Below are 19,935 nucleotides of genomic sequence, written 5' to 3' on the forward strand. Positions count from 1 at the left end.
AGCTGGGTGTAGGTCAGGAAAGCTGTAGGAAATCTTGGCTTGTTCAGGTTTTACAGGCCCACGAATTGGCCTGAAAACCTTGGAAAAATAGATACACGTTATCTCACTTTTTCCACATCAGAGTCCGGTTTCAACCAAGGTCAGAATTGTGTGCTTCAGGAAAAATCACGGAAATAAGCTGAATGAACTGAGATACACCGAGGTACACCGTTGTCCTGCTGGACCTCATGCAGCACTGCTCCTCTGGGATTTAGCTGCGCTTTCCTTATCTCAGGATGAGGAGTTCAGAAATGCCTAAGAAGTGAAACAAGTAGGATGTACTTGTTTCACTTGGGTCTTGGCCATTCCTTTCTTCAACCTCAGCAGACAGAGAAGTGGTTCTGAGACCCCAGAAAACTCCCCTGTGGGGACACTGGTGAATCCAAGGACACGTTGTTTACTTTCCTTGTGGTCGAGTCCCTCAGAAGCACACAGAGGGCCAAGTATCTCAGAATCCAAACTCCCCATGGTTTCTGCATCAAGATCCTCCACCCACTTCACCCCACACCATTTCCTTGTTCACTTATTTCAGTACCATCTACTTAAATCCATAACGTTTACATAAAGTGAGTCTTTCTTTACAAGCTTGTAGCATTCTAGAAAAGTTCTGATTTGCTTATTTGCAATTTTTATAAATCTTATTAATGTTTTTCCCTGGGATGCATTGTCATTTCAGACATGCCATCTCACTTGAAGAGAACAATTTATACGTATACATATATCTTTTTGATTTATATATTTATATATGCAAATATTTAATATACATCTATTAATTTACAAGCTATATTAATAGTCACATGTCCTGATGCCTCAAACTTGTCGAAATCTCATATCTAGGACAAATATAATTTCTGATAAAATTGTTTTTTTAGTCTTGGATTAAAGTTAGTGGATACTTCTGGTAAAATAGCATGGTAATGAGATTTGAAAAATTGAAAAAATAGTTTGTTCTTATCTCCAAATATTTACAGATCAACATCCCTCTTGCAAATTAAAAAAAAATTCATTCTTTTAGCAAATATCAATTCATTCAACAAATACTTACTGGGTGGTTGATATGTGCCTTGAAACCTACCACCTGCCAGGCACTACTGCTAAGCAATGGTAATAGAGTGACCAAATGAGCACAAACAAAGGTGATCCCTGCCCTCCTGGAGTTTAGAGTCTAATGAAGGTGCTAATAAATGAATCATACCAACAATATAATTATAAGCAAGTAAGGACTATGAGGGAAAGGTACTCAGGGCTTACCAACAATTCAAATCATATATATGGTAAATGACTTTTATTGATAAACTATTAGGATGCATAAAATTGATTGAGACGTACCCAACTGCTTACTCAACTACTGCATTTTGATGTCTGATCAATATCTGAACCTCAAGGTGTCAAAACTAAGCTCCTCGTCTTCTCCCTAGCCTTTTCTGTTTTAGTTAATGTCAACTTTATCCTTTGAGGTAGAACAAATACTTTGGTGTCATCTTGACTTTTCTTTCTACTTCAATCCTTTTCTCTAATCCTTCAGCAGATCTGTGGCTCTATTTTCAAAATCCATGCAGAGTCTGACCACTTATTCCCTCCACTGATCCCACTGACGTCGGGATTATCAGAATACAAGTGATATTAAATCTTGCCTGGGTTTTGCAATACCTCCTAAATGGCCTGCCTTCTACATTCTCCCTGTTAACAGCCTGTTCTCAATGTGGATGATGTAGTGACGCTGCTCAAAGTTAAGGCAGAATGTATGACGCTTCCGCTCCAAACATTCCAGTGCCTCCTACCCACCCATTAAATTCACAGCCCTACATGGAGCCTCGTTTCCCCTCTGACCTAACCTCTGGCTCCTCTGTCCTTCACTCCTTCTACTCAGCATCCTGACCTCCTTGCCGGTCCTCAGACTGGCCAGGCACATCCCTCTCCAGAGCGCTTGCTCCCACTGTTCCCCCTGCCTGGAAATCCTTTCCTCAGAGATCTGCCTGGCTCCCTCACCTTCCAGTCTTGGCTAATATGCCACCTTCCAATGAGGCTCACTCTCTAATATGGCAACCTGCCCTGGCTCCCACTGCCCAGCATTCCTGATTCCTCTGATTGGGCTCTTCTTTTTCTTTTTGCCCCAGCACTTAGCACCTGTTAACGTGTATATAATTTTATACGAAATTATATTGTTTCTTTTGTCTGTCTCTCCCACTGGAATCTAAAACTCATAAGGGCAGGAGACTTTGTCTTTATTCACTGATGTATCCTAAGCACTAAAAACAGTGCCTGGCATCTAGTATGCATTCAATAAATATTTTTCAAACAGATAAACGGAAGTCAGTAGGCAGGGTCATGTCATGGATGAGTAGAAGCCTTGAGGAAGCAAACCTGAATTCTAATACTGACTGACTGCACTTTTAGTTGGGTGAGTTACTACACACTCTGAAGTTTCAGTCCCCACCCCCATAAAAATGTAAACAATAGTGTCATTATAAGAATTACACGTGAATCACCCAGTGTGACATAGGCTTCACAGATATAGTAATGACTGATCACAATATTTTTATTTGAAATAGTTAACAAAAGATTTAATGCGCTGTTTTTTTCAAACAATGTTCTATAAGTCATAAAGATACCTTGAATACTTAAAAATACTTGCTCATTTTGGTACTGTAGATACTACTAAAAATGTGAAGCTCATAAATTGTGTTAAATTCTTCCAGGTTTCTCTGTAAGAACTTCAGCAGTTCAGTTAATGGAAGGTGTAGGGGAACAAAATGTCGCTTTGGCATGTGGATTATTTCTAGCTGAAAACAGTCAAGGCCCAAAAGACTCTGAAAGAAACTCTGACCTTCCCCCTAACTGCCTAAAAGAATGTGTATAGAGGAACAGTTCTAGGAAGGGAGCTGTCACCATTCATAACTATGGTATGAGCCAGGTGTCGTAGACAGGGTAGAACCCAGCAAAGCCTGTTGGTTAAAATTTCTCTCTGTGTCCCACTGTCTCTGCCTGGCCCAGCAAACATTTCTTTACCAAACATTTGCTTTTCCATCTCCATGTGAATTGCCTTCCTCCCCTTTGAGGTCCCAAACCACTACCTCCAATATCCTCTTTTGTCCTTAGCTGAAGGTATTTAGGTTAAGGGAGTCACCATTTTGGCGAGTTACTCAGTTTTTCTCAGTCTCTCCCATGTATACGTGTTATTAAACTATTGTTTGCTTTTCTCCTGTTAATCTGTCTCATATCAATTTAATTCTTAGACCAGAAAGAAGACCCTAGAAGAGTAGAGGAAAGTTTCTTCCTTCCCAGCCTAGGTAACAGCAGCTGAAAGACACACAAAGTTTCTTAAGCCATAAACACCTAAGGACAAAAAATAGTCTCATTAATAGTATTCAAAGTTAGAAAATTAGAGAAAACAGGCTCATTCCTTGTGGCACATAGTGAAATGTTAACAAGTGACAGAGAGGAAGACAGAAATAAATGACGGATGACATTGTCATTTATTTATGTTAAATGGTAACAAATGACAGAAATAAAAATTTTGTTCGATTCTTTTTTTTTGGTCTTCTTTCGGGAAGAATGAACTTCAGACCAAGAGTGGTAGAACAAACATCAGTGAGAGGATGTAGATGCCTAAGATATGTGAGGTTGTGAGAGAGAAAGGGACGCTATTCTGAACCAGTTCATCCCCACAAAGTAAAGTGGTGAGCATCCAGGAAAACTGCCTTTAAGATTTCTGAGCCACTTTCAATTACTTTTGAGAAGCAAAAGGAAATATATTTTCTGAGAGATGGAAGATGAGAGTAGGGCTGCTTTAGTTACAATTTCCTCAAGTAAATTGCATGAGCCATAGCTTGACTTTAAAACATATATGCTAAAAGCTAGTCTGAGGGAGTAACAGAAGCCAATATAATTCATGAAGTATTAATACAAATTCATTCATTCATTTATTCATTCATTCTAAAGTCACTTATTGAGTGCTTACCATGGGCTGGGCACTCAATAAATGTCTTTTGAATGAGAAAAAATTCCCACCCTCATTGAAAATAACACGCTGTTCTTTTTTCTGGAGACTGGTAAATAAAGGCAATGCCCTAAGAGCAGAGCTAGATCTCCAAAAAGCATTTGATAACAACTTTTATGGGATACTCATAACGTAGTTATCTTCTCAGCAGACTGAAGGACGAGTCCCTGACCAACGAATGGTGAAATGTGTAGGTAGACTCTGCGACTTGATGTAGATCAGTAGCACATTGAGTGAACCAAAAAGTGATTATGATCTGCTTTGTTAGAGAAATCCTGTTCAGAAAGGATAGACAAGGCCACCTTCTGCGGAAGTCACCTCACCTGGGTACTGAGTTCAGTTCCAGGTGCCAAAATTGAAATGGAAAGAGATATTGTTAATCTGAGGGCACTACAAAGATGCTGAGGAAGTACAGAGACTCATATCGGGAGTGACTGAAAAGAAGAAAGCCCCAGGTGTTTGCCCTGAGAGAAAAGAAGGACCAGGGGACACATAATAGCTTCCTCTGTTATAGAAAGGGTGCTGCCGGGGTGGGCTGGAATTTGAGGAACAGGCAGAACATTTGGGGCCCATCTCTGAGTCAGGCACTCCTCAGGTACATTATCTCATTTAATCCTCATATTTAGCATTAAAGTGCCTGAGCCCTGATGCACGCACGTACCTGACATCTCTCCCCAAGTACATCGGGAACGCTGGAAGTCACCACTTCTGTACATCCAGGCTCACCTTCCAAGGCTTAGAATTACTGCTTTTGTATTAACAGAATCCCATTGTTTGTAAAAATTTCCGCGCAGTGAAGGTCAGTGAGGATTCCAAAGAGGAAAAAAAACAAGTATTTTAGCCTGAGAGGCAAATATTTAATGGAGAAGTGGAGGTAGAGAAGCCATTCCAGCCATCAAAAGTGATTTCAGAATCTGAAAGGACACGGATTGTGTGTGTCACCTGAAACGTCACAGGTAGAAGCCCAATCTCACAGAAAACTGTAGACACGTAGCACTAACCCGTGTACGAGGAGCTGTTGGCAGATTTCCTAAATGGGACTTTGAAACATGGGGTCTGCTTGGAAAATGAGAAAAATTGGTGTGTCTGGATGGGAAAGTCAGTTGGAGTTCTCCAGTTCGATAAACATTTCTGAATCAGGCTTCTGTTCCTTTAAGAACCATGCTTACCTTCAAATTCATTTTGGTTTCTAGACATCCTCCTAAATAGCAATGTTCACGAAAAAAGGAATCCTTTCAGGGAGACTTCAGAAAATATATGAAAAGGTTCTTTGAAAGCTATAACATTTTGCATCTGACTTTCAAAGAGCTGCTGCCAGCTGCAGTGATCAGTTTAAGTAGATGCAATGGCTTTTTTTTATTTTTAGTATTTCATAGTTCACTTTTTCCTACTATTCTCAAGTAACCTAAATATTCTGAGCTTTCTGGTATTTGCTTTACCAGGAAACTGAGAGCATGAGAAGAAGCATTCTTTTTTCCCTGGTAACGTTCCCAGCAGATTTCTGCACATCTGAAGTTCTGTGGTTAAAGAACATAGATTTATAGGCATAAATTTTAAGAACTATTCAAGAAAACAGACATCCAAACATAACCTCCATGAAACAGTAGTGCTGTTTGAAATACTATGGTTTGGGGTTTTGGAATAGAAAGAAGTACATTTACTGAAGACTTAAGTACCTAGAAGACTCCCCTGGAGGGGAGTAGGGTGGTCACATTCCCCAGTGAGATGGAGTCTGGTCATCAACTCAGTCCCGTCTGTCCTTCCACCACCCCTCAAACCAGAATCAGGCCAATCCTGAACTCCCTCACAGCTGTTCTTTGCTAATGTCAACTTTTATTAAATACTTATTATATGCCAGGCATTTAAGGACACAATTGAATTTAGTCCTCACAGTGACCTCTTGAAATGAGTACTGTTTTTATTCCCATTTCACAAAGACAGAGACTGAGGCTTAGAAAATCTGCTTAAAAAATTGCTGGTAAGTGGTGACTCAGGCTCAGAGCCCTAGTCCTTCACCGTTACCCTAAAATGCCTCTCTCCGCCTTGTTCCTTCTACATACACTGGGTCCATGGATGCCTGAATTTAATCAGAAGTGTTCTAATGAAAAGGAAGATCCCAGCTAGGCAATGAGTTAGTGGAACCTGAAATCTCTGGCCACTAGAAACAAAAAGAACCCCCTGGCAGGAGTATCAGAGAATACCACGTGTGAGATCAGTTATTCTGGCAGGTTCACCCCCAAGCCTTGGCTTGAGAGAAGAGCGCAAGGCTGGCTGCCTAAGCCCTGAGAAAAGAATCTAGTCTTTTTCTGTTCATTTTTATTTTTATTTTTTTTAGGCTTCTGGCCTTTGGGAATCTGCCTGCAAAGCCTGCAAACAGCCTTAGGAGACCTGTTGGCAGCACCCCTAGGAGTTGTTAGCCAAAAGCTTCCAGATCCTCTTCTCATCACTGAGACTTGTCCATTGGGAGTAGCTCAAAGATACTCTTTCAACCAAGATAATTAGTTTAGCAAAAGGGAGCCACTGTGGTTTGGAGAGCTCACCATTGATTACTAGGTCGAGATAAAGATTGTTCTCTCCCTTTTTCCCTCTTGAGACCTTAGATAGTAAAGCACTTTTGACCTTGTGCAATAGAGATCTTCTTTCCCATTGAGAATAATGCGGGGAGGAAGGGGAGGGAGGGGGGAAGAAGTACGTGTCCATTGTACTGCTTCTCGGCACTTGCGTTTGCCCCATCAGCCTTCACTAAACCCGCAGGTATGTGGCCCTCACCAGTAGTGTCGGGAAAAACATGGCAATCCTAAGGCCACTGATGGCCCTGAAGGGGTTCAGAACATGCCACCCCAAAATATGCTGCTTTGACATACTGATTATTTTGAGTTGAAAGCACTCAAGAAATAGCAGGTACGGGAAGGGCTCTCTGACCTCCTTTTTCTACCTAAAAGCACATGATAAAATTTCCCATGAGGTAGGTGCCCACCCTACACCAGGAAGAGAAGAACATCCTCATCACCAGAGACTGGTGTACAAACAAACCTACTAAATTAACCCTCATCTTCCATTAGTTCCTGCATACATTCTCTATCGCTGTCTCACAATTTACTCCCCCTAGCCCAAACCCCTTTGTCTTATTGTATTCCTACAATTTATCATTCTTTGCTTAAAAAGACATATAAGCTTTGGGGTCCAATGGCTTCTTCTGGTTGTCATTTTCCTTTAGAAGACACCCATATACACATAAAAATATGTATGCTTTTCTCCTGTGACTCTGTCTTCTGTCAATTTCAGTCCACAGAACCTAGCAGGGTAAAAGCAAGTTTTTCCTCCCCTATAGCCCTCTTGGAATGCATGGAAACTTTTTTTCCCAAATAATTTGATGACATAAACTAGCCAAAGTTATAAAATGCCTCTTTAAACTATTTTTCTCCTTTTTTGGCCCTTGTGTATTCTATTCATGATCATTGAAGAAAGTTTAGAAAATATAGATCAACAAAAAGAAAATAAGTAAATTAAAACCACTCAAAATACCACTACCCAGAGGTAATTATCATTAATAATGTTGTGCCAATTCTTCCAAGCCTTTTCTATTCAAATATAAACATATAAAAGTTAACTCTTTTAAGAAAAGTGTCGAATTCTACACATGGTTTTGTAACTTGCTTTTTACTTAGCAATAGATCTTTTCATATACAAATTAAAATTTATCTTATTTTACTGCCATCTATATAGATGAGCATACCATCATTTATTAATTTGTTCAATATTGTTGAACATTTAGGTAGTTCCTCATTTTTCACTATTACTTTAAGCAACAACACAACAGAATCATTCATACATTTTCGAGCACTTGCCAATTATTCAAAATACATTGCCAGACTCAAACCAGCACATTTACTGAGGTTTCTGAGACATTGTCCTCCAGAAAGATGATCTCCAACAACAGTTCACTAGCAATGTTTGAAAAATGCCATAAAGCCTTTTCAAAGAGCAGGGTAAACCAATGATCCCAAAAACAATCCTAGGAGAGGGAAGAGGCAGATCCACTGCTTTGCCAGGAGGCCCTTCCACTGGGGCTCTGACAATTCACTGAGATAATATAAATGATTGTCCCTCTGTTGCCCCCATCCCAAGCTTGTAAAATGAGAAAGCAGCAGAGTTAGATTGTTATCCAGAACAATGGAGAGTCCCGGGGGCCTTCTGAGAAGGCATTGCTTCAGTGCTCAGCGTTGTTAAGAAAACAGAGGAAAAGCCAGCATTTGGTGAAAAGCTCGGTGGCAGCAGTTGATAAAAGCTGACGGTTTGGAGGTGCAGAAAGTATTTATTAATCAAATATTTATACAGCATTTATTATGTGCCAGCCACTCTAAGTGCTTTATAAATCTCAAATCATGTAATTCCCCTAACAATCCCATAATAAGGCAGATACCGCTTTTAGCCTCATTTTTACAAGGAGGTTAAGTAACTTGTTGGGGATAGTTTTCGAGTCCGTGAGTCTAACTACAAACTAACGTTGCCCGTCAGGGAATGTCCGCAGTCCCACTAAGAGCATCTCCAACTGCTTCCACATATACAGGGGAGTAAGCACTCAATTTTCCAATCAAGCGGGAAGCACCATTTAACTGGTATTGACACAGTAAAAACAACTAAGACCAAACTTTGCACACAAAAAGCCACTTAATACCTAAAATAACTAAGATAATTTTAGATAGCAACATGTTCCCTGTACCTGATTTAGCCCTGGTTTCATCTGTCACTTATTAATTTTAACTATTTATTTGTCTGGAAAGATTCATTTTTCTTTAATAAATCATAACTGGACTATGTAAGGTCTTATACTTTGCAAAGCCCTGTGACATATTTCATCTCATTTAATCCCCAAAACAACCACTTTGGAAGGTATTGAGGCTTAGAAAGGCTAAGTGACTTGTTTGTGGTCACTCAACTAGATAAATAACAGAGCAGGACATAATGCATGGCTTCTAACTACTTGCCCACTCTGTCCTAGCTACTAGCATCCATAAGCTTGCAGCAGACTTTGAAGCTAAGGAAAGATGTGAGGAAGCATGCTAATAGATTAAAAGATATAGGTAGTTATATAGATAGATAAATATCTAGACACACACATCATAATATTTCATGTATTTTGAATTCAACCGTCTGGGGAACTCACCTTCCAGAACTCAAAACCACCTGGTTGGTCTATCTATCTATCTATCTATCTATCTATCTATCTATCTATCAATCTGCTCACCAATAATAAGCTTTCTTTTCCAAGCCCCACAGAACTATTCTTAAATTTCACACATCTCAAGTCTTCTGGATTCTTTTCTCTCTGCGGTTGACAGAGGAAGTTAAGGCCACTTTTCATTCATTTATTCATATGTTCACTTCTATAAACCTGCCCTGGTGTCTTCTACACAACTTACCAAAACATTCGCAGTCTCTTTCAACATAAACACACACACACACACACACACACACACACACACACACACACAGCCCCACAGAACTATTCTTAAATTTCACACATCTCAAGTCTTCTGGATTCTTTTCTCTCTGCGGTTGACAGAGGAAGTTAAGGCCACTTTTCATTCATTTATTCATATGTTCACTTCTATAAACCTGCCCTGGTGTCTTCTACACAACTTACCAAAACATTCGCAGTCTCTTTCAACATAAACACACACACACACACACACACACACACAGGCCTACAGGTGCACGCACACACCTATTAGTTGTAGCTAATTTTTGCAAATTTAGCTACACGTTTAAAGCATGTTTGTCATATCTTCTCCAACATACCTAGGTGTTACTTAGCAAAGATGTTTCTGGTTAGCTGGTCCTTCTTAGTGCCTGAAATGGGAAGTTATTCTGTTTCTCTCTAAACTTCCCTTTTCTTTGATGTGTCCACATTTTATTGCTTCTCTTCCTCTTTGTTTCTCTTCCCATTTCTTGCCCCTTAAATATCAGAATTATCATAAAATCTGTCCAGGCCCCTTTATCACTCTAATGTGTACTTCGTGTGTGATCATTTTCATAGATAAAACTGAAAACAGTGTGCTGATAACTCACAAATCAGGAACACAGAATTCTCTTCTTGACGTCCAGACCTTTATATCTAATTACCTCCTGCATATGTTCACCTGAATAGGCCACTGGAACTTTAAATTCAGCATTTCTAAAACCTAACTCACTCCTTCCCCCAAATCTTCTCTTTTTCTTGTATCTCTAAGAGACAGGAAATGTCACCCACTCAAGTCAAAAAAACTTAAAGTCACTCTTGACTCCTCCCCTTCCCTCAGTTTCCACTTCTGTTTACCACCAGAATAGTCAACTACCATATCCAATTAGGTCTATTTCCCTTCTCTTTTATTCAATCCTCCACTTGCCTACCTTTTCAGGCCTTTGTCATCTCTCTCTGGGAAAACACAATAGCAGCCTCACCTCTGCTCTATGCTTTCCAACCAGGACTGACAATTCTAGTAAATAAATATACAAGATGCCCAATTAAGTCTGAATTCCAGATAAACAATCAATATTTTTAGTGAAAATATTTTCCAAATATTGATGGGAAGACTATAATTTATCCAACAACCCTACAAACACGTCTTCGATATTGTCATCAAAGTGAGCAGAAAATTTACTATGGTATTCCTGGCTTAATATCCTCAAACATTCCCCATTGTCCACAAGATTGTCTTTGGCATGGCACACAAAACTGTCCATAACCTCGCCACTCTATACCTCTCCAATTTTTCTCACCTATCTCTCCCTTTATTCACAGTGTTGCAGCCCCACTGGCCTCCTTCTGGGTCCTAGAATGCATGGAGCTCTTTTCTGCCTTGGGATTTGCAGGTCCATCTACCTGGACCACTCTCCCTCAGATCTTTGAATGGCTGTCTGACTCTTATTTTTCAGAACTTAGCTAAATGTCACTCATTCATAGAAACTTTCTCTGGGCATTCTATCTATAGTAGCCCCTGGTTACTCTTCACCTCATTCTTATTTCTTTTTTTGATAGCATTTCACAGTCTCAAAGTATCTTGTTTATTTGCTTACTAGTTTATTATATATTCATTAGAATATAAATTCTGTAAGAGCAAAGACTTTGCTAGTTCACCACTGAACTCCCAAGGTTTAATACAGTTCCTGACACATAGTTGGTGTTCAATAAATATTTATAGAACAAATGAATAAATGTATGCATGAATGAACAAGTTAATGAACAGTTAAGCCCTCGAGCCATGAGTTTCTTTTGACTCTTTGTTTATGCCCTGTGCTTCATACCCTGTCTTAGTCAATTCAGGCTGCCAAAACGAAATACCTTAGACTGGGAGGTTTAAACAATAGAAATTCATTTTATCACATTGCAGAGGCTAGAAGTCCAACATCAATGTACCAGCATGGTCACGTTTTGGTAAGAGCTCTTTTCTTGGGTTATAGATGGTTACCCTTCTCACTGAATGCTCACATGGTGGAGAGAGAGAGAGAGTGAGCAAGCTCTCTGGTGTCTCTTCTTATAAGGGCACTAATCCCAACATAATGGCCCCACCTTCATGAACTCATCCAAACCTAATATCTCCCAAAGTCCCCACCTCTAAATACCATCACATTAGGGATGAGGGCTTCAACTTATGCATTTTGGGGAGACACAATTCAGGCCAAATCATGCCCCAAGTGTGATTCCCTCTTTTCCCTTCTGTGTGCTCAAGAATCACCATTTCCATAGACAGATTTCAAGTAAAATAAATCACTTCTTCCTTTGAATCTCGCCAACATCCTATGCACCTGTAGTGCTTTACTGTAACTAGTTTCATACATGACCGTCTTCCTTTCTGAAACTTTTAAGCTCCCTGAAGTTTGTACAAACACTTCATTGTGCCAGACATGTCTGGCACAATGTCTGGTACACAGAAAGAGTTCAATAAATATTCACTGATTAAATACATAATTGGATGAATGAAGATTAGCATCTAAGAAGGCAACATAATGTGACTAGGACTCAGGGTAGCCAATATTCATATCATAAAGCTCATAAGAGCTACTCACAGAAGATATATTCTTTCATTCCCTCATAGTCTGTTTATAGCTAGTTTTCATGGTATTAATGATTTCCAAGTCAACCTGTATTAGTTTGCTAGGGCTGCTGTAACAAAGTACCACAGACTCTGTAGCTTAAACAACAGAAATTTACTTTCCCACAGTTCTGGAGACCGGAAGTCCTAGATAGGATGTCAGCAGGGTTGGTTCCTTCTAAGGGGTCTGGGGGAAGGATCTGTTCCAGACCTCTCTCCTTGGCTTGTACATGGCCATCTTCTTTCTCTAACTTGACATCATCTTCCCTCTGTAAGTATCTGTGTCCAAATTTTCTTTGCTTATAAGGACACCAGTCGTATTGGAGTGGGGCCCATCATAATGATCTCATCTCGATTTAATTATACCTGCCAAGATCCTATTTCCAAATGAAATGACATTCTGAAGTAACAGGGGTTAGGACTTCGACATATGGATTTTGGGGAAACACAATTCAGCCTATAAAACCATCTCTGTTATGCTAATGAGAAAAATGGCAGGCAAGTCTGGTCTAAGCAGTCACACAACAGCAGAAAGAGAAGTGATATCCAACCACCTGAAGCCAAGGGAGAGAACATGGTGGATGTGGGGACCATAAGTGGTGGGGGAAGAACACAGTGAAGAACAAACACAAGACATTTATAAAAGGATACCGACCAAAGGGCAGCGTGCACTGCTGTTCGTGAAAACACACAGGGTCTTTAGGAAAATATCTGGTTATGTGTAGCGTAGCTTATTTAATGGAGCAGGAAAGGCTGTAATACATTTTATAAAGCAATCCTTCAAGTATGGTTACATGGTTTTAAATATTGCTTCTTAAAGTAAACCTCCAGGCACATGAAAAATTTAGCTACTTAAAAAGACTCAGCCCCTCAGTGGTCCCATTGTTTCCTGATAACTTCCATATTAAAGTAAATTACCACAGATCATAGAGTAGAAATGAAAAAAACCAAAAGATCAAGTAGTTCCCCAAAATGGGTGAAAATACCAGGAACATACATTCAGGTGAGAAGCCATATGTGTAAAATAAGACACATTATACTCTTTAATTCTTGTTCTTGCTCTTAGCTTCACTTCTTTGTCACCCACCTTCTAGGACATCCGCTTAAACATCCTGGAAGAGTGAATCACCATGTGTATGTAAACCCAGTATTGGTTTCTTGGAAGTCTGTCAGGTGACTCATATTTCATAAATTTTGCCTTTAACAATTTCATGTGGAAAGAAGTTTTCATGTTTCCCAAATGTACAGTGTGTCTGTTAAGAAATTGAAACATGGTAAAAGAATGCATAGCTTGTTAAAGCTAAAAAGTGTTATGTTATATACTTTTTGTATCATAAGATTTTTTCACATCATCATGTTGTCTCTATATTCATTTCTTAACCACAACTATTATTGTAATTGCATTAATTATGGTAATGCTAACTGTTTTAACAAATATCCCAAAATATATATAAGGTTCAAACACACGGTCTTGATTATTTGGGATGGCTAAGCTCCTCCTTTGGCAATCCTAACACTTTCATATTTGAAAATGAGGCAAGTATAAGGATATTATATTCCAATTCCAGTTAACAAAGAGAGAACTCTTTGTATGTTGGATATTCCCACATTCTTTCCTCAGTAGATTAGGAGATTTGGATTTGGTCTGAATTTCTTTATATTCCTGAAATCTCCTTGTGGAATTCTTCAACTTAGACCAGTGTCTGGACAGCTAGAATTATGGTGAGCATTGCAACATAAGTGACAACAAAGCTTACCTATTTAATGTGCCATAGGCCATAAATAAATAAGACTGCTCTTTGGAAAACTTCCCAAGGGGTTAATTTCTACCTCTTGGAAGAACCAAGTGCTTCCATGTATGTAAGATCGCATTTATTTCATAGTATAGAAAGAGGTTTAATAAAATATTGTATGTAGAGCACTTAGCTCAGTACTTGGATATAGGAGACAAATCATAATACACAGAATATGGCCTTATACAAGCAGCACTCGAAGGATATGCATTCAGATATTAGCAGTGATTTGCTCTGCTTGGTAGTATTTCGAGTATTATTTCTTTTGCCTGTCTATATTTCTCTGTTTACAGTAAACATTTATAAGTTTAAAACAAGTAAAATTAAAAAGTTATTTTTAGCTTTTAAGGTAATATTTTAAATTCCGTGCTAGTGTTTATTAATTCATCTCTCTTTACACCTGAAGTTTCCCGTCTAAGTGGATAGTCCAAAATACCCATTTGCAAAAAGGGTCCTATTAACATTAGGAGTTTGACATGTGTTTAAATTTTTGTTAGTGACACACAGAGAGAACCATAAAGCATACATGAAAGAAAATACTTTCCCATCTAAGAAAGAAGTCATTTTTTGCTTCAACATTCTAGGTTGGAAGACAAGTATTAATAGCGGATAACCTGATCATCATAACAACATTTTCAGTTGAGAGATGGATCACTGCCTGAAAGTCTAAGTAACCCAGGTGTGCCTGAAATTCTGTGGTGGCTTCTGTTCTCACCCTGTGTCTACTCTGAAACTAAACTCAGCTCTTTGCCACATCCCCAAAAGAAATCCGACACTAAAATTCATTCATAAGTAATGCCAATTTTACTGAAGATTTCTAGGGGAGATGAAGAAAGGAAATTACATCATATATCACCCAGAAAGACTTAGTAAAGTTAATCTTCACTGTTTGCCCCCTTCTCCTGTGTCGGTCAGAAAATCCTCTCTACTGTCCGAAATCCAGCCTTGGGCTTGTTGCCAGCAATACCCTCCACAAACAACAGCCCTCACCGTTGCAATAAAAAACAGACCAATAACTACTTAGCATGGGTTAAGTCTGGCCCGTGAGTGTTTTATGTTCCTTCTCAGGCAGTTTATCAAAATATTCACCCAACAAAACAGGTATGTGTGTGTGGTGGTGGTGATGGAAGTGAAATTTCGTAGCTAAGAGAATATTATTTCCACCAGATGGATAAATACACAAAGTCATTGTATACCCATAAACATCTATGAATAAATATACAATATGAAAGTGACAAGAACTCTTTCAATTCTGCTCTCAGCCTGTCCTTGCCCCAAGCTTTGGCTCCCGAGAAGAAAGAGCTGGCCATTCCTGGAGCCCTTGGTGACAGGACTGGGGCTCCTTAACTTAAGTTCCCTCTACGTGGGAGCCTTCTGTATGCCCTCTCAGAAAGCACACTGCGGTGGCTTCCGAGAACACATGGAGCCTCCCAATGCAAAGTATTTTTTTAAGAAAACTTTTTTAGAAATCTAAAAAAAAAATTTTCCTCTATACTTTTGTATAACACTTGACAAATCAAGATGAATTTTAATTGGAAATACATAGCAAACTTTGACTTTGCTTCAATAATCATGTGTCCTATTAGTATATAAACTATAACATGAGGGTAGGAAGACTTACCTTGATAGCTGTCATGAATCCAAATTCAAGCTTTTTTCCAACTATTTACACCATCACTCAGCAACCATTTAGTAACTGCCCAGTTACTGTTTCCAAGTATGTGGGCTCTGGCTTGTAAAGTCAGAGTGGGAGAGAGGAAAACCCAGCCTACAAAGTTTCCATCAAATAAGTCTAAACTCCAGACGTGTCTTGAGTCACTCTGACTCTGCTTGGTTATTGAAATTCTATGGAAATTTTTTCTCCTCATTGGCACTACTCAAACCTCCAGACCACTGGTTTCCAGCCTTATGGTGCACTGTGCTGTTTTTCCCTAATTGCTTTTTGAAACATAAGAGTGTAACCCTTCCACTTTCATCCTTGCTGTTTTGGGGGTTTCAAAATTTATGCTCACATATTATCTACGTTATTCTTATTTTAAAATAAAGACAATCACAATTTTAGGTTTTAATAGCCGACTTCTTCATATGCCATTGCGTCTCAAAACCCAAGTTACCCACTCTGTCTGGGGCGGCCACATTCCACAGTTGTCCCAGAAGTACCTAATGAATACAGCTTTCCCACAGCAAATCTGTGAAGGAGGAGAGCATGTTAGCCCTGGATAGCCTCTGACTCCCCTTTGCTAGTGCTTCCCCCATTATCATCAGCATCTTATCCTCCAAGCGTTACCCACATCTCAGCCATCTATCATTTCTTGAGATCCCAGAAAAAAAATAAAGAACTGAGTGAGTTAATCTCTTAGGAATATATGCAGTTCAAAAAAGGCGCAAAGGTTTCAGGTGAATTTAGCAACTCTCTGATTGGCATAGTTAAGACTCCAGAAGGAAATTGTCTCAGGGCAGGGCCCTTAATACCAGTTGGTTTCACCCTGTTGGCCACCATATACTCTTCAGAGGGGGGCATCATATTGGACAAGGGACAACACTCTACGTTCTCTGAACCTCACTTGCTGCATCTGTACCTACTCTCAGGGTTGTGTAGAAAAACGGTACTGTGTAAATATAAACGAGTAATATTTTATGAGTGCACGTGAAAACTGGTGAAATCTGAATAAGGCCAATGGGCTAGTTAACAATATCGTACAATGACATTTCCTGGTTTTGGTATTTTACTATAGTCGTGTAAGATGTTACCGCTGGGGAAAGCTGGGTGAAGAGCATACTGGACTCTTGTACTATTTTTTGAACTTCCTGTGAGTCTATAATTATTTCAAATATAATTTTTGTGTGTGCGTGGAAAAATAGTGAGAAAGGATTTTAAAGTCTTCCTAGAAAGGTACAGTGAGTTAAAGAAATACTAAAGTTTTACCCACCTCATTTCCAGTATCTTTTATGTCCCTAAGTACTGTGTGCAACATTTTTAAGTAACTAATAATAACTACCCCCCCATAAACTCATTAAGCAAGAAGCATCTTTAATTCTCCAAAAAAATTCATCTTGAAAAGCATTAAGGTGATTTTTCTCTTTTGCCTATTTTGAGCACAAGCCATCATCCTGACTTGCCCAAATATGGATACGGGTGAAGTGAAGAAATTAATGTTTTGCATTCTTTTATCAAATACCAAAAGAAAGTCTGATGTTCTAATATTCAAAAATAGGACTTTGCATAAAGACAACTAGACCTTTATGGCAGATTATTATTTGGGGAAACGATTGTCTAAATTCCTCCATCTCCCCTTTAACATATTCAGGGACTGACTTGATTGCCAAAACATAGAGCTTTCATTGAGGAAGCTCCAGAAGGAGAAAAGACTGCTCCTTTTTGGCCTCAGTGAACTGCAGAAAGGAGGAGAAAAAAGAACGAGTAGAAGAAGCAATCAGATATTTGTATCCGTTTTTATATCTCTGGCAGCCCAAAACATGTTAGGTTCATGAGGCAATAACTTATGGTGGTACAGGGGAGGTGGTCTTGCATTGTGAACTTGGGGAGGAAGCTATCCTGATCCAATGTAAGGCACAGTCATAGACACAGAGCAGAGTGGTAGACAGCTGGAGCCCCTGAAGTTAGCTTTCCTGAGCTACTCAGTTTTCCCGTGGCCTGGATCCTGAGCTCAGGGCCAGCAGTGTGAGAGAGGAAATCCCACAATAGGGGATAAGACTGGATTTCAGGGCCAGCCAGAAAGACGGAGGATGTCGTGAGAGACTCAGAGACTGAGGTGGCCAAGCCAAATGGATGGACCTTGAGTTCACCACTGGTAGATTTTAAGCCTGGAGATGAATAGGGCAATTCCATGAAAGGCAGAAAGGAACTTACTTCTGAGGCCAGAAGATGCCAGCCAGCGCAGGCTCACGGACAACAGGAGGCCAGGGATCTCTCCCCGCAGCCCCACAAGGTCAGAAACTCCACTTCTTTTAAACCTGGGCTCCAACCAAGAGAGAAGAAGAGGGGAGACACTATATGAGAACTAAATATTTTCATCCTAGGGTGTCTGAACACTACCCCAAAACATCACTTACATTATAAGGTCACACTAGGCTTTAAAAAGGACTGGAGTTTGGTTAATTTTTTTCCCTGTCAACCAGCATATGGTGACTCCTCTGCATACCTGAATATAATGCAGTTAATTATGAGATAAATTTTTTAGTCTGCTGTCCATGTGTCTTATAAACTACAGGCAATCTACAGGGTACCTGGGTGGCTAGAGGAAAGAAGAAAGATCAGAATTGAGCAGAATTTGTTCTCACTCAGGTTGAAACATATGACAGGACAAATCATGTTATTACATCCTTACATCTAAAGTCTCTCTAAGCATAGTTTAGTGTAGCCGAAGCTCTTAGCGTTTTTCTAAAATAAGCTTAAACGGGTGCAGATAAGTTTAACTTAGCATTTATTGAGCCCTTCTCAATGAGACACATTGGTAGTTACTGGTACAAAGATGAGTAAGACAAGGTTCTTACTCTCAAATTGCTCACAAGCATCTAAGTAAATCATTGTGATACAATATATGCACTAAAATTACTTTAAAAGACAGTGATGTCAACGTAAGTTCTGAAGTTAAGGTCCATCAGAACAGAACAAAGATCTATCAGCCAGTCTTTCACTAAGACTCTAGTTGACAATGTAACTGAATCTCAGTAATGTGTCTAATAGTACCTCTACTGTGGTTTCAAAAATTATATTTTAAAATTCATGGGTTGTTTTACACGGTCATTAAAATGCCTTTTTTTCTGCAATCTAATTTTTAAGACTAGTCTAAATTCTATCACATTGGGACCTATAGGCTTGCTATAAATTTTCAGGGGAAGTATCAACCTATAATTGAAGCACGTTTCACTTTTCTAAGCTTATTTCATGTGTTATTTCACTTAATGCTTACAACGGGCATTAAATTATCCCCTGTTATCAATGAAAATGAACCACATGGAGTTCATGCAACGTGATGCAAGAGTCCGCCTCTGACCACTGTGCACACTTCCTCTTCCCTGTGCTTTGCCTAAAGCACTTGGCAGGTCTTTCCATGTAGTACTAGTTTATACAAATTGGCTTTGTTGCTCCACATTTACCAAGGTGTATTCTTTAGAACACTAGAACTCTACGCATAGGTTGCTGGTACTTTCTGTTTTGATTAAAGTTTGTTTTCAGTAAAACTAATCCTTGAAGCTTTTGATATATTAATGTGTACTGTGTATATTTCCAAAGGACATAATACTGTTTAGTACTTTCTAAACATATAGACTGTTTTGTAATGGAGCTTTCCAGGTCTATTAGGTTTCTCTAGAGAAACAGAACTAATAAGATATAAACAGCATATATAGTATATTACATATATATTAAATATATATAATATTTATTGATTTATTGATTTTAAGGATTGGCTCACACAATTTGGAGGCTGGCGAGTCCAAAGTCTGTAGGGTGGGCCAACACTCTAGGGGCCCAGGGAGGACACAATATACAGTTCAAGTCTGAAGACCTGATGGAAGTCGTCTGGAGAATTCCCTCTTGCTTGAGGACGGCAGACTTTTGTTCTATTCAGTCCATCAACTGATTGGATGAGGCCCACCACATTATGAAAAACAATCTGCTTTTCTCAAAGTCCACAGATTTAAATGGGGCACAAATACCTTCACAGAAATACCCAGAATAGACCCAGGCAAACTAATACGTAAAATTAGCTGTCACACCGGTACTTTAGGATTCCACAGAAATCACCTTAGAAAACACTGCCCTGGCTGGATTATCAGCTCCTTAATGGCAAGACCTGTGTTTTTAAGTCCTTGTATCCTTCAATATCTTGATTAATTGATAGTAAAAGACTGTAATTATGATAAAATGGAATGAGCACTGGACTTAGAATCAAAAAACGTGGAGTCCATTCCTAGCTCAACATTCTAGTAACTTTGTGGTCTCAAGGAAATAATTCAATCTCTATTCTTATCAGGTTTGTTACATGCGGACTGGGAGTAATCA

The sequence above is a fragment of the Physeter macrocephalus genome, chromosome 10 (assembly GCF_002837175.3).
Source record: "Physeter macrocephalus isolate SW-GA chromosome 10, ASM283717v5, whole genome shotgun sequence".
Classification (NCBI taxonomy): Eukaryota; Metazoa; Chordata; class Mammalia; order Artiodactyla; family Physeteridae; genus Physeter; species Physeter macrocephalus.